A 13822-nucleotide genomic window follows, 5' to 3' on the forward strand; every position below is an offset into this window, starting at 1 on the left:
TTGAGATGTGCTAGGGGCACAGCCTGGTGCTTATCTGTCTTTGTGAGTACTGGGGCTGCGCTGCAGTTGCTTAAATCTCTTCTTGGTACAGCAAGGATACAGGTGTCCATCATGATGTCAGGGCTTAAATGGGACATTCTCCAGGACTAAACTGGTGAACAGTTTATAACAGATGCCCACACCAGATACTTCTGCTTCCCTGTAGGTTTTTTCCCCAGTACTGGTAGAGTTTCTTTAGTGGATATTAGCCAGTTTGCCTATCTTCATACCCTATGCCTTGTAGCATAAGAGCAGCAGCATCATGACTGTGAAATGCAGTTAAAATCCCAGGACAGCATTCTGTAGTGATGCACATCTTTATCTCTGACACAGGAGCTGGGAAGAAAGGGGCCAGCACAGGCCAAAGGCTCAGGGTGCAGCCACTCTCCGGGCAGCAGAGAGATGCAAAGGAAGGTGTTGGACCAGATCTCCCACTTCTTAGGGAGCTGCTGGGTCTTTGTATGAAACATGGGCAGTGGTGCCACTGTCACCAGCTGTGCTAATGAAAGCACAAGTCTCCCAGCTCCCTCTGAGGAAGATCCCATACCTGCAGCCACAAACCTGCCTGTCCAAGCCCCCAAAGGACCCAGCCCCAGTGCCTGCCCCATGGCTGTGCCCACGCAGGCAGTGTGGGGCACATCCATAATAAACAAGCACTGTGGGAAAGTTGAACTTTACACATGAGTGCATAAATAGCAACTGGTCTTGAAAGGAGAACGGACGCCAGGTCCAGCACAGGTTTCACACACCATCCCCCACTTCCCTCCTGTAGCTGGAGGAGCAGTGTACATCGCCCAAAGCTCAGGTTGTGGCTTGGATGTGTCAACAGGCCTGTCATGACAGTCCATGGGCTGCCAGTGTCACTCTCCCTTGAAAATTGTTCACATGACTGTTTTATATTTGTTATAGATGAAGAGATTAGTGTAAAGGCCAAAAAAGGAAAGTAAACAGAAAGGGAAGGACCCTGGGGATACTACAGTGGTGTCTGCCAGCTTGGCTGGTCCAACCTGTTTCTAATGTCTAACACAATCACAGGTGCCAAAGAGTAACCGACAAGTTAAACAGTTTCCTCTTTGAGATTTAGCAACAAGATCTTTGTGTGAGGAAAGCAGAGATCCTGCTGTTTTCCCTGGAGCTGGATCCTTCAGAAATATGGAAGTCTCCTCTGGAGACTGGTGGCATTTTACCTGCTCTGTGCATCCTCTGCTGCTGTTGAGACACTCTGTTCTGCTGCGGGCACGGGGCTCCCCTGTCACCAGACCTATGGCCCTTATCTCTCATCCAAGGGCATCTTCATGTCCATGGTTTTCTGTCCCTGCTGACAGCACCACTTGCCACTTCCTCTCCCAGGCATGCAACTTCTCTCATGATCTTTCACCCTTCAGACAAAACAAGCTCCTTTGCACTAAGCATTTAGTCAGTCCCTTTCTCAGGAGCTTCCTGGGAAATCTGGCTGGGACCTCAATGGTGCTGCCTCCTTCTCTCTTGAATTCTCTCTTGTTTCTTGTTCACAGATTGTTTTGTTTTGTTTTTCACTAATGATGTTAAACCTCTAGCTCACAGTTTTGATAGCCCTCCCCCAAACTCAAGAATGCTCATCTCTGGGTCTACTTTCCAACTTTAGTAATGCAGACATTTGGTTTCACTTTGTTTCAGGCCTTTCTTCTTTCTTAAATTGCATTCAAGGTAGTAATTTTAAATGCTCTTCATAATCTCTAATGGAATTTTTGTACCTCTGTTCTACTAGTTCAGTCTTGCTGCATATGCAGAAAGACTTCTCTTTGAAAAGTAATTTCTTTTCTCTTTTTAAAAAAAATACTCTTTATGCCACAAACTTGGGGAATATATGGAGCATCTGAGTCACATGCTTCTGTAACTGGTAGCTGGACCATCAGTGATAAGTCTGTTATTTCTGTGCCTCATACCAACCCTGAATATCCACTTTCTCTGCTCTGGAGTCACATCTAAGCCACCCAGAATCTGTTCTTCATCTCACACTGAACACTGAGAGGGCACAGAAGGCAGTGGAAATCTTTCCAGCAGCTTCATAAACATTCCAGTTTTTATTTTTTCTGCTATTGCCTCCTGCTCCTGGCTCTTGGAGCTTCCCCACTAAAATCACAGGTGAGTCACCATCACCTGGAGACAGATCACTGTTTGGGTACAGGAATGCCTATTCTTTGAATTAATATCAGTACTTAAATTTGGAGACTGGGAAAAGAAATTAATGATAATAATCACCATTGCATTTTCCCATTGTTTCATCATAGAATGGACTTGATATTGGTAAATACTGCAGAGAGGTATGTGTAAGAGTGAGGACAAGAGCTGGTGGTGTCAAATTCTAACAACCTGCTGCAGAACAAATGGGTGTAACTGGCTGTAAATACATTAAGGATGACAATTAGGTGGCTTCTAATCTTCAGAGAAGAAAAGTTCCAAGATAGTATCCAAGAAGGTGAAGTGAGGACAAGACACTGATGTTCAAGTTAATGTCTTTGTGGGCAGGCTGATGTAAAAATCATGGTTTCTATTGGGAGAGGAGCAGATGCAATGACCTAACCCTTCCTTCTGAGTGTCTGAGATGACTGAGGGCTTTTTGGAGAGCTCTGGAATTAACCTGGAACAAGCTTAACCCCTGGATGAGGGAAGGTATAATTACTGCTATGATTACACACTCAGCTGTTTTTTCTGCTGTGTCTCTCCATGGCCCATGTGTGCAGGGAATGTCTGGTGGTTTGTTCCAGCCTCTGCTGCACCTACCTGTCCATCCTGGCTGATGACACTTCCCTTTCTAACTGCCTGTGGTGACCAGCTGGAAGCTGTCACCTCCACACTCCAGTAGCCTCAAAGAACACATCTCAGCTCTCCTTGGCTCTACTGGCATGGATTAAGAAGCACACATGTGATGCCTGCTGCCAGCAAAGCTTGTGGGGTCATAGGCAGGGAAGCAAAAGCAGAGTGCAGGAGGGTAGAATGCTTCAGCTGCCACAGCCTCGTTGCAGCCTGACCCCTGATCTTTGCCTCAGATTTTCTTTTGGCCTCGAAAGAGCGTGTTGCGTCAGCTGGCCTTGACTTTGCTGTTTAATTTGCAGAGGTGAACTTAGAGCAATGCAATTGCCTTGTGTAAGTGTGCTAAGCTGTCGTAAGAATGATTACACTTGAGTGCTTTATTGATATGAGACTATTCAGATCACATTATGAGAGGATTTTTATAGCACAAACACTAGATAGCCTGCAGGGCTGAGTGATAAGAACACAAGGCATGTTCTACATGCCTGTGGAAAGAGGGTCTTTTTTTGTTTCCTGCACTGAGAGACCCTGGATGGGATGGAAACAGCATGTCTCCCCCAGATACTGAGGCCCCAGCTGTGCCATCACAGGGGGAAATGCTTGATGGTCAGCTGCCATCCCCCTGCCAACCTTCCTGCAAAGGTATAAGGGTGGTCTGTGAATTTTTGTGGGATGTGGGGTCTGACTTCCAAACCCCAGGAGTGCCTTGCAGGAGAGGGGAACAGCATGTCCTTGTGCCACAGGTCACAGAGGAGCCACATCTGGATAACCTAATGTGACCATCACCTGACTTATCTGTGTGTAAACAGGCAGGCAAACATTTTCACCCCTCTTCATGATATTTTCCTGGCTTTGTCATGCCAGGAACTGGACATGAAATACCTATCTCTTGTCATGGCACACAGAGTTGTGTTCACAGCCATGCTGCTGGTGCTCGTAATACCTGTGCAAGTCTGTGGCACCAGGAAAACCTCTATTAATCTGAGCTGATGTTTTAACAGCAGATACTCTATGTGTTTTGCCAAGGAAGGAAGGGAATCCTAGGGAGAGAGGAATGAAAACTCAATTTTCAGAGCTATTTGATACATATTTCTCTTCTGCTCTGGCCACCGGGAGCTGTGAAGGAGCCATCAGGGCCCCATTTAAGGGCAATGCACATGTGAAAGCAAAATAATAGTTTTATGCCACTGCTTCTCCCAAACTCTGGAGTGGGAATGGGCTTGGAGAAAAAAGTGTGTCAGACTGCTCCAGAAAAAATTGTGTCAGTGTGCTCCACAATAAAATGTGTCAGGGTGCTCCAACACCTGACCCTTTTCAACTGATGAAATGAACCTTTGGTCTCATGAGTAACCTTAGATTTTGATCTGTCTCTTGAGTTCACTGACCTTGGGAAGTCATTTATTTAGGACTTGGTCTCCAGCCAGTTGTAGGAGTATGGCCCAAAGTGATCTCCTCCACCTCTCTCCCTCTGCAGCAGTTTGCTGAAAGGGACAGCACAAAACCTTTAATCTACCTGCTCAGCAGGGCTCCCACCTCTCTTACCATGAGAATGGAAAGCCTCTTTTTTCAACCCAATGTTGTATCTTGTTAAATTGCAGGACCACAGAGTTGCAGCTTGGATTTACACCCTAATCCTGTGCCTTTTGCGTCTCCTGTGACAGGGTTTTTGCAGATCAGCTATTTCTTGCAACAGTCAAAGAATTGTAGGGGAGTTGGGAAGCATATTTACTAATTGAATGGAGCAGCACGTGTCATCCACACGAAGATGTCACTATGCTGGGTAGATAGAGACAGGCTCTGTGCAAAGGCTCATTAGCCTGGTGTGGCAGTGGCAGCTCCCAGGCTGGGCACCACAACCCACACAGATGCCAGCACCCTCTCAGGTTGTACACACTGCAGAGGTGACACTGCAGCTCCCACCTTGCTGCAAAGGTGCTGCCACAGCAGGATTCTAGGTTCCCTCCTGGAGACAGCAATAGCACTATGGAGAAAAATCTCACATGGCATTACAGCTTCCACTTCATTTTGGATTTAGCCTGGAATCAAGGGGATACATTTCATTTTTTCTTAATTTGTTTAAAAAAGAAAAAAGTATAAAAAATGCAAATAAAGCTTGTTCCATTCATATACTGGAGATTTGCTGTTTTCCTGTTTCAACAGTCTGCAGCCTGTTCTGTATTCTCACTGCTCTCTCTTAGAGCTCTCAGAGGGCTGCAAAGCTACTTTCTACATTTCTATGTGGTATGCTGGTATCCTTCTCTCCTGTGATAATTTGGAGACAGACATGATATGTCAGCACTTGGGAGAATGGTATTTAAAAGAAAAAATAAATTATTTCTATAAGAAGCCAACTGGCAGTGTTTGGGAGAAACATGGCCGAAGGCTTCTGCTGGGGTGAAGAGGACGGGCAGTGAAGGCTCCCGTGCTGTCCACCCGCTGATGCTGAAGCTGATTCTGCTCTTCTGCGGCACCTTCCTGTGCGAGGGAGCGGGACAGGGTCCCGTAACCTCCCCGTGCAGGCTGCGCCTCCGCGCCGGCTTTACCCGCACCTGCGGGGTGCCGCCGGAAAAAAATCTGGTCTTTTACTTAATTATTTAAATGTCAAGGTACGCCGAGGCTCGGCCGTACTGGCGTTGAGGTGCGGTGCGGTGCGACGCGAGGGTGCGGAGCGATGCCATGCGGTGCGGGGCCGGCAGTGCTGTTCTGTGCGGGGCCGGCGGTGCAGTGCGGAGCGGTGCCGGCGGTGGGATGCGGGGCAGGAGCGCGGGGCTGGCGGTGGATGCAGGGGGATGCTGTGGGATGGGATGCTGCTGGATGCAGCGGGACGCGGGCAGGAGCGCGGGGCTGGCGGTGGATGCGGTGGGATGCTGTGGGATGCGGCGGGATGCGGCGGGACGCGGGCGGGAGCGCGGGGCGGGCGGTGGATGCGGTGGGATGCGGTGGGATGCTGTTGGATGCTGTTGGATGCTGTTGGATGCGGTGGGATGCTGTCGGATGCTATCGGATGCTGTTGGATGCGGGCAGGAGCGTGGGGCGGGCGGTGGATGCGGTGGGATGCTGTTGGATGCTGTTGGATGCTGCTGGATGCAGCGGGACGCGGGCAGGAGCGCGGGGCTGGCGGTGGATGCGGTGGGATGCTGTTGGATGCTGTTGCATGCTGTGGGATGCTGTTGGATGCTGTTGGATGCGGGCAGGAGCGCGGGGCGGGCTGTGGATGCGGTGGGATGCGGTGGGATGCTGTTGGATGCGGGGGGATGCTGTTGGATGCGGTGGGATGCTGTTGGATGCTGTTGGATGCTGTTGGATGCGGGCAGGAGCGCGGGGCGGGCTGTGGATGCGGTGGGATGCGGTGGGATGCTGTGGGATGCTGTTAGATGCTGTTAGATGCTGTTGGATGCGGGCGGGAGCGCGGGGCGGGCGGTGGATGCGGGGGTATGCTGTGGGATGCTGTTGGATGCTGTTGGATGCTGTTGGATGCGGTGGGATGCTGTTGGATGCAGCGGGATGCGGGCGGGAGCGCGGGGCTGGCGGTGGGATGCTGTGGGATGCTGTTAGATGCTGTTGGATGCGGTGGGATGTTGTTGGATGCTGTTGGATGCGGTGGGATGCGGGCGGGAGCGCGGGGCGGGCCGCACTCGCTGCCCCGGGCTGCGGCCGCGGGCGGCGGGGGGCGGTGACGTCACAGAGCCGCTCGCCAGCACAACGTTCCATTGAGCCGAGCGCGTGCTCGGGCGAGCACATGGGCAGCGGGGCCCGCGCCGCTCCGCTCTGCTCCGCTCCGCCCGGCCCGGCCCGGCCCGCCCGACCCCTGCCCGCAGCCGGGCCGCGGTGAGTACCGGGGCCGCAGCAAGGGGACAGGGGGTATTTGTTTGTTTATTTATTTATTTATTTGTTTGTTTGTTTGTTTATTCTGCTCTGGCCTTTACTTCGCCAAGTCCCCCCCCCCGCCGTTGTTACCCGAGTCCCCGGCGGGGCGTGCGGGTCGCGGCGCAGTTCGGAGCCCCGGGCGCGGGGCAGCGCGGATGGGGGGAGGGGAGGGTGCGTTTCATGTTATTTATTTATCTTTGTTAAAGCACTGGGTCGCCCGTGGCCTAAAAATACAACTGCACGCCGAGACCCGTGCGGATGGGGAGGAGACGGGGCCGGGGCAGCGTCCGACGCCGCACACGGCCGCGGTGGGGTCGGCGCGGCTCGGAGCGACCCGCAGCGCTGCGCCCATCCCCCGCAGCTCCCCCCGCCGCAGGCTGCCGGACCCGGGCAGCGAGCGGGGACGAAGAAATGGGTGTGTCCGGCGGCGTGGGGAGACCCCCGGGGCAGGGAGGGCATGGGGGGGTCCCCGCGGTGCGGGGCCGCAGGAGCCCTCTGGAACTGCGCGGAAAATGCGCACAGCGCGCAGGCCGGGGCGCGGAGCCGGCCTGCTGCCTGCCCTGCTGCCAGTCCTGCTGCATGCCCTGCTGCCAGCCCTGCTGCATGCTCTGCTGCCTGCCCTGCTGCCTACCCTGCTGCCAGCCCTGCTGCCTGCCCTGCTGCATGTCCTGCTGCCAGCCCTGCTGCCTGCCCTGCTGCATGCCCTGCTGCCTGCCCTGCTGCATGCTCTGCTGCCTGCCCTGCTGCCCTCCCTGCTGCATGCCCTGCTGCCAGCCCTGCTGCCTGCCCTGCTGCATGCCCTGCTGCATGCCCTGCTGCCTGCCCTGCTGCCAGTCCTGCTGCATGCCCTGCTGCCAGCCCTGCTGCCTGCCCTGCTGCATGCCCTGCTGCATGCCCTGCTGCCTGCCCTGCTGCATGCCCTGCTGCCAGCCCTGCTGCCCTCCCTGCTGCCTGCCCTGCTGCCAGTCCTGCTGCCAGCCCTGCTGCATGCCCTGCTGCATGCCCTGCTGCCAGCCCTGCTGCCTGCCCTGCTGCATGCCCTGCTGCATGCCCTGCTGCCAGCCCTGCTGCCAGCCCTGCTGCCTGCCCTGCTGCCCTCCCTGCTGCATGCCCTGCTGCATGCTCTGCTGCCCTCCTTGCTGCATGCTGTGCTGCCAGCCCTGCTGCTGCCTCGGCCTGCGGGGTCAATTCAGCTTTAACCCGCAGCGCTCGGCTGTCGTGAGTGTGCTCGGCCTGCTCCAGGGCTGGGTACCAGGAGGGCCAGAGGAATGGACTGGGAAGATTCTTTGCATGTTCCACGGACCATTTCTACAAACGATTTTTTAGGCCGTCTTTTCCTCAAAAAGTTGTTTGGGGCTTTGGCGTACTTTAATAGGCCTCATTTTATTTTTATACCTAAATAATACTGATGTGTTTTCATTGAGAGGGTGCATGCTTTAAGACTTGGATCTCAGTCTGTTAAACTGTTGGTTGCTGCATCTTAAAATATTGTGCAGAGAAATCCCAACAGAACCGAGAACTGAACCTGAGCGATGCTGCAGGCCTTCAGTGAGATCTTTGTAATCCATCCTTGTTGGCAAGTTTAGACATGTTGTCCTCGCCACATATCTGGTCAGACACAGTGAGTCATGAGCTCTACACTAGTTCCGCTTTATCAATATGTTAAAAAATTTGTGTTCTTTAAGTCATTGATTTGGAACAAAAGAGCTTTTCTGAGGGTGTATTAGAATATGTTAGCCATTGCTAAATACAAAGAACATAATTATGTTACATACGTTACATACGTTACAGCTGCATGAGATGAGAGTGTTTATTTCTTCACTACAGCAGAAATGCAATCTCACTAATGCCAATTTGCACCAACTGCAGTCCACTAGTGTGGATTATTTTAAGAGTACTTAAATACATAGTTGCCATTTAGAAAGATATTAAAAAATGCATCTCTGAAGTGTGGACATCACTAATAAATAAGCATACAGTCTGATACTTAATAATCCGTCATAAACATCCAGTTTCCTTTCAACTGTGATTTTTAAAATTATTTAACAAATGTATTTTCCAAGCATGTGAGGCAGTAAGGTGCTCTTTTGTGCTAGGGGCTGCATATCTTTATAAATGTCAGCTTGCAGCCTCGGGGGTTCAAGTCATTTTATATTCACTAAGCATCATTTTAAGAATACATCTCTAACTTTATTCTTTCTCCCTCTCTCTTCTGTCTCATAGCATTAAGTGAGGAGTATGGCTTACAGCTATTTTAGGATTGTTGTAATTTGGATTGGTCTGACTGTGCCTCTGCATTTTAAGTTATATGAAGGTAATTAGTGGTACAGGTGCAGTGGGAACGCCTCTGTACCTGTTTGGAGTGAAATGCACACGTGTGTCTCGCATCCCTGGGAGAGGGGCTGCTTGCACAGGGGCAGCAGGAGCAGTGCCAGCTCGCTGCCTGCGCAGGCCTGGAGGATTTGGCATCGTTTGCATCTCCTCGCTGATGTCCGGCAACGTCAGAGCCGTCTGCAGTCGCAGAAACAAGGAAGGGCTCAGGCCTGCCTCCATCGAGGAGCCTGTCTGGTGCAGAAAGGAATCATGCGTTCAGTTAGTTTGTAGATTGGAATTTTGGCTTCCCGGGTGAAGGTGCACGCTTGGACTATGACTTTGGCTAGAGCTGATGGATTTCAGAGGTGATGGTGAGTTGTGTGTGCTGATGGCAGCACGGTTCTGCGGCTCTGTATTATGCTGTGCCCTTCTCTCTGTGCCCCTGCACAACCAAAGCCCAGCTTTTTGTTTCATTAAGGACTTTTGTGTTCTGAGATTGGATCTTATGCTTAACTCTTTGCAAGATTTGAACCATATCTTCCTGTTTTTAATCAGAATGCTTTGCAAAGGCAGCTTATGCTTCCTGGCTCTATATATTTCATTCACCTTTTTTTATGAGAAATTGCTGTCAGGGGAAGCTGATGTGGAGCTAGGCTAGGGGAAAGAAAAGTGTATCTGTACTTTCAAGGTATTGATGCATTTTGTGTTTGTTTAGCACCTTTCAGCTGAATGTGTTCAGTGCATTATTACATTTTCTACAGTCCTCTTCCTGCATGCTTTTTTCAGTAATTATGCTGGTGCAGGTCTACTCAGAATTGCGAAGTCATGCTTACAAGTGTGACATCTTCAATAATATTTTTTCCCCATTGGTCTATGCAGACAGCAGTGCTGGCAAACCATGGGAAAATGTTGGTTTTTTGTGACGTGGGAAGCATTTCTGCTGCTTACAGGATTACTAGAGGTTTGTCTTTTGCTCCTAGCAGATGAATTTAAGGAAGTCTGATGTCAGGAACTTGTGGTGCAGTGCACTGCACTGCACTACGCTACCAAGCAGTTCAGCAGTGCAAATGGGTCCGTCAGAGCATCAGTGGAGTCTCTGTGTTGCTCTCGGTGCATCACTGCTGGGATGGAGGTGCTGGGATAGTGGGCACAACGCCATGACCTCTCGGTGTTGGCCAGGGTTGGTGTGATGACCTGCTTTGTGAGCCAAGAGGAATGCAGAGCTGCAAACTGAGCTAGCAGAGAAGAAAATGCATCCCTGGTGAGGAAGCTTTTTCCTTTCTGCAACAAGGTGATACTGATCTTATTTTGAAGTACAGCATGTTGTTTTCTGTCTCCTTGATGGCTGGTAGCTTTAGTTCTGATCACCTGCAGGTTCCTGGTGAGATTTATGAAGGGTGAGGAGGGTATAAAAACATAGTCTGTCTCTTGGACTCAGTATCACTGTATCTAGGCACGTTTTCCCTCTGTCACAGCTGCATCTGCTCCTGAGATTGTCCATCTTATGTAGCAAAGGGCTCAGTGCCCTGGCAAGCAGTGCTGCTGTGTGCCTGCATATGGCATTACTATACCTGGGGGTGCAGTGCCTGCCATTTGCTCACTTTGTGGGTACAGTTCTGTGGAGGACAGCATTTTTTTGAGCTACCAGTGTTGCAGTTAAGGACTGTTCTCAGTTCTCTCTCTCTCTGGCAAGTGCCAGAGATTGTTTAAAACAGGGCTTGCTGGTGGTGTTTTTTTCCCCTGTTGCTTCAAGGGTGACAGATAAAAGCACTGAGATGGTTACCTGGAGCATCAGCTCTCCTCAGCTGAACACAGCAGCCTGCTGTGACTCAAACACTGGGACTGGCCAGGCATTTGGAGTGGTCTGGATGTGTATGATCTAAAACATCCAGATGTGTATGATCTGAATGCCTTTTAGTGCATGCCCAGATGGTCTCATTCATTATGTGAATTCAAGGTATGGATTGAACATCGGTGTGCAGCTCTGTCCTGCAAATCAGGGTTGGATACCCTGAATACTGGGGGTGTACCGGTTGAGTATCGCCCAGGTTTTCCCGGCAGGCTTGTCACACCTCTTCTGATGCCTGTGCTGTTACTGCTATTGGTATCTTGTATTTGTCAGCAGTTACTACAATTAAATCTCTAGTCACTTCAAAGGAAGAATGATCCATGAATTCCTGCTGATAAAGTGCATCATGCAGAAAGGAGCTCTCAAATGCAGCAGTGACAGGCAGAGCTAGAACCAGTGACTGGTAAATAATTCACATCTGAATTTATGATGAATTAGAAATTAAAGTGATTAGCTTCTAGAACAAATTGCCAAGAGAAGGGGCAGGTTGTGTCTCTCAGTCATTTCTGCCTTAAAATCTGAGTCGGAAGGAGCAGTAGAAGCAGCTTTGTATAAAAATTACTGGGTAGGTTCCTGCAAATTATAAAGTTCCTGGATGACAGAGGGGAGGTTTGAGCATGCCCCCCACACTATGAAGTTGGGTTGTGCAGCTGTTGGGAGCTCACCTGTGCTGCTGGGGTGTGGGCTGAGCTGAGCTGCAATGTCTGGAGCACTCAGACAAGGAAGAGCAGCCCAAAGCCCTGGAAGGACCATGTATTTGCATGGAAGAGTGTCATGGTACAGCAGAGTGTCTTTAGCATGAGATATTTTGGAAAACAGACTTTTGTCACCTCTTTTGTTGTCTCAGGCAGGAATACCCAGTGCCAGATCATGTACCTGGTCAAGAGCTGCAGGATTTTGGGAACTTTTGAAGGGTGAGGTATACATCACTGGGATTGTTATCTATAAGCTGGGGGCTTATCCAGGCACTGGACCCAGCTCCTCTTCTAGGAAAGGCAGAGAAGCCTAAAGAAAGCCTGAAAAGCTCTCCTGTTTTGGGGAGAGGAGGTACCTACTGCCAGAGCTGGAGCTGGAGCTGTAGGCTGTTTTCTTAGAGGCAGGTACGGAACAGAGCTGAATGGCAATTCCACATCCCATCCTGTGGTTTTGTAAGCAGCTCGTAGAGACCCGCAGCACAGTGCGGGTTGTGCTGGGAGCCCCCAGACCTTGAAGGGGTCAGGTGCATGGATTTTAAGGTGGAAAACTCAGGTTTCCTAACCACCCATCATCATCATCTTCCCTTTGTCCAGATGGATGGTCAGTCTCCTTTTCCCTGGCTTTCTCTGGATGGCTGTTTGGGCTGCCTGGCTTCCGTGAGTGCCTGCTGGTTGGCTGCCTCATCTGTGCTTTAGCTTTACTGCTGGAATGGAGCTCAGTAAGGGACATGTCAGCCCAGTAACACCTTTGGTGTGGATGCAGCATCCTGATTTTTTGCTTAGTATCATCATCATGTTAGTTTTGCTGGTAGAAGCCATCATGTTAGTAGCACTGTAAGTTCTCCCGCTCCAGGGGATTTCTGTAATGTAGCAAATCCTACAGGTTCAAAGTCATTCCCAAGCAGGCATGGGACAGATTGTCTGCTGCTGGTGTTCTGTGAAATCCTGTATAGCTCTCAGCTGGTTGGGGAGCTGTTGCCAGCAACTTAGAAAGGAGAAGAAAAATCCCATGGAGGAGTATAATTTTTTAAAAAAGCAGCAAACTGCAACTCTTGATTAGCACTTTGTATTGTGAGGCCTAGATTTGATCATAGTGCAACCACCTCATCTTGAACATGCTGGCTGAGCAAAGTGCCAGCCAAAGGAGAACACATTGCATTGCTTTGCATGGTTCCCTGCCCAACTGGGGAGTGAGCCCTGGATGCACAGGTGGAAGGGGCATGCTGGCGGTGCAGGGAACATGTGGTACAGGAGGCTGGAGACTCTTACAGCCTCTGTAGGTTTAGGAAAAGTGGCTTTTCCTAGACATCTTTCAGCGAGGTGCTGTGTTGTTGCAGCTTAGTGTCAGATCAGGTATCGCTGTCCCTGCCTGTGGTGCAGCTCTGGGTTCATGCGTGCTCTGTTACGTGGTGGAAACAGCAGTCCTGGGCTTCTGGCTGAGCCTGTGGGATATGGAGTAATCACAAAAACCCAGACTGTGCTTGAACCCTTGACATCTCCCGACTGGATAAATCACAGGTCCCTGTTTGCTGATATTGATGTTTAGTAGTGTTATTATTATCCTCATCAGTGTAACCGTCATTACTGTTTTATAAGCTGTGTTGTAAACATAATGTTTACTCTACAATCGTGTAGTCATGCTACAGCAGTCTCTAGAAGTGATGTACCAAAAGCCATTTATGCTTCAGCTGGGGTTGTAAATAGGTAGTCAGTGACTAATTAGCTATCAGTGACTAATTTAACTCACAGAGCAGAAAGCTACCATACATCCTTTTGGAAATATTTCGCTATCTTTCCAGCTCTATTTAAATAATAATAATGGGTTGTTTAGTTTTGATCCTCCTTCATAAGAGTAGGAAAGTCTGAAATACATTTTCCCAGAAGTTCTCCTGAGGGGAGCAAAGGCCAAGAGCTTCATGTTGTGACACAAGCAACTGGAATACTGCTCAGGGGTTTTAGAAGATAAATACTTGGATTTACAGGTATCTCATATTTGGTTTTGGTTCTTCTTAGTTAGCTTATGGGGGTGAACAGAGCTTTATACAATTCTGAAGTGTTAAAAAGCTGCTGTTAGATTATTTTAAAATGATAACAAAAATATAGGTGTGTTTGGTGTTACAGAGGAAAATAATCAGCCTTGTTTAAGAACTGGGAGGTTGGATTGGAGACCTCAGAGGGTTCTTCCCATCAGCATGTCTCTGTTTTTGTGGTTACTGAGGCAAAGCTGAAAAGCTGAGCTTCCGTTCTCCATTTGTGGAAAAAGATG

At 49.9% G+C, this 13822-nt stretch overlaps 1 long non-coding RNA gene across 6 annotated transcripts in view; it reads left to right on the plus strand.

Moving 5' to 3' along the window:
• The first annotated feature begins 6401 nt into the window (after nt 1-6401).
• Nucleotides 6402-13822, plus strand: part of LOC115493999 (uncharacterized) — a 129696-nt gene continuing 122275 nt past the window's right edge. For 2 of the 6 annotated variants that reach the window (XR_012054278.1, XR_012054276.1), the window contains exon 1: nt 6403-6660. This is a non-coding gene — a long non-coding RNA (uncharacterized lncRNA). Of the gene's footprint in view, nt 6661-6688; nt 7115-13822 lie in introns of those variants that run through there. The other 4 variants (XR_012054277.1, XR_012054273.1, XR_012054274.1 and 1 more) reach the window with 4 other exon arrangements.

Source organism: Taeniopygia guttata, chromosome 2, assembly GCF_048771995.1.
Source record: "Taeniopygia guttata chromosome 2, bTaeGut7.mat, whole genome shotgun sequence".
NCBI lineage: Eukaryota > Metazoa > Chordata > Aves > Passeriformes > Estrildidae > Taeniopygia > Taeniopygia guttata.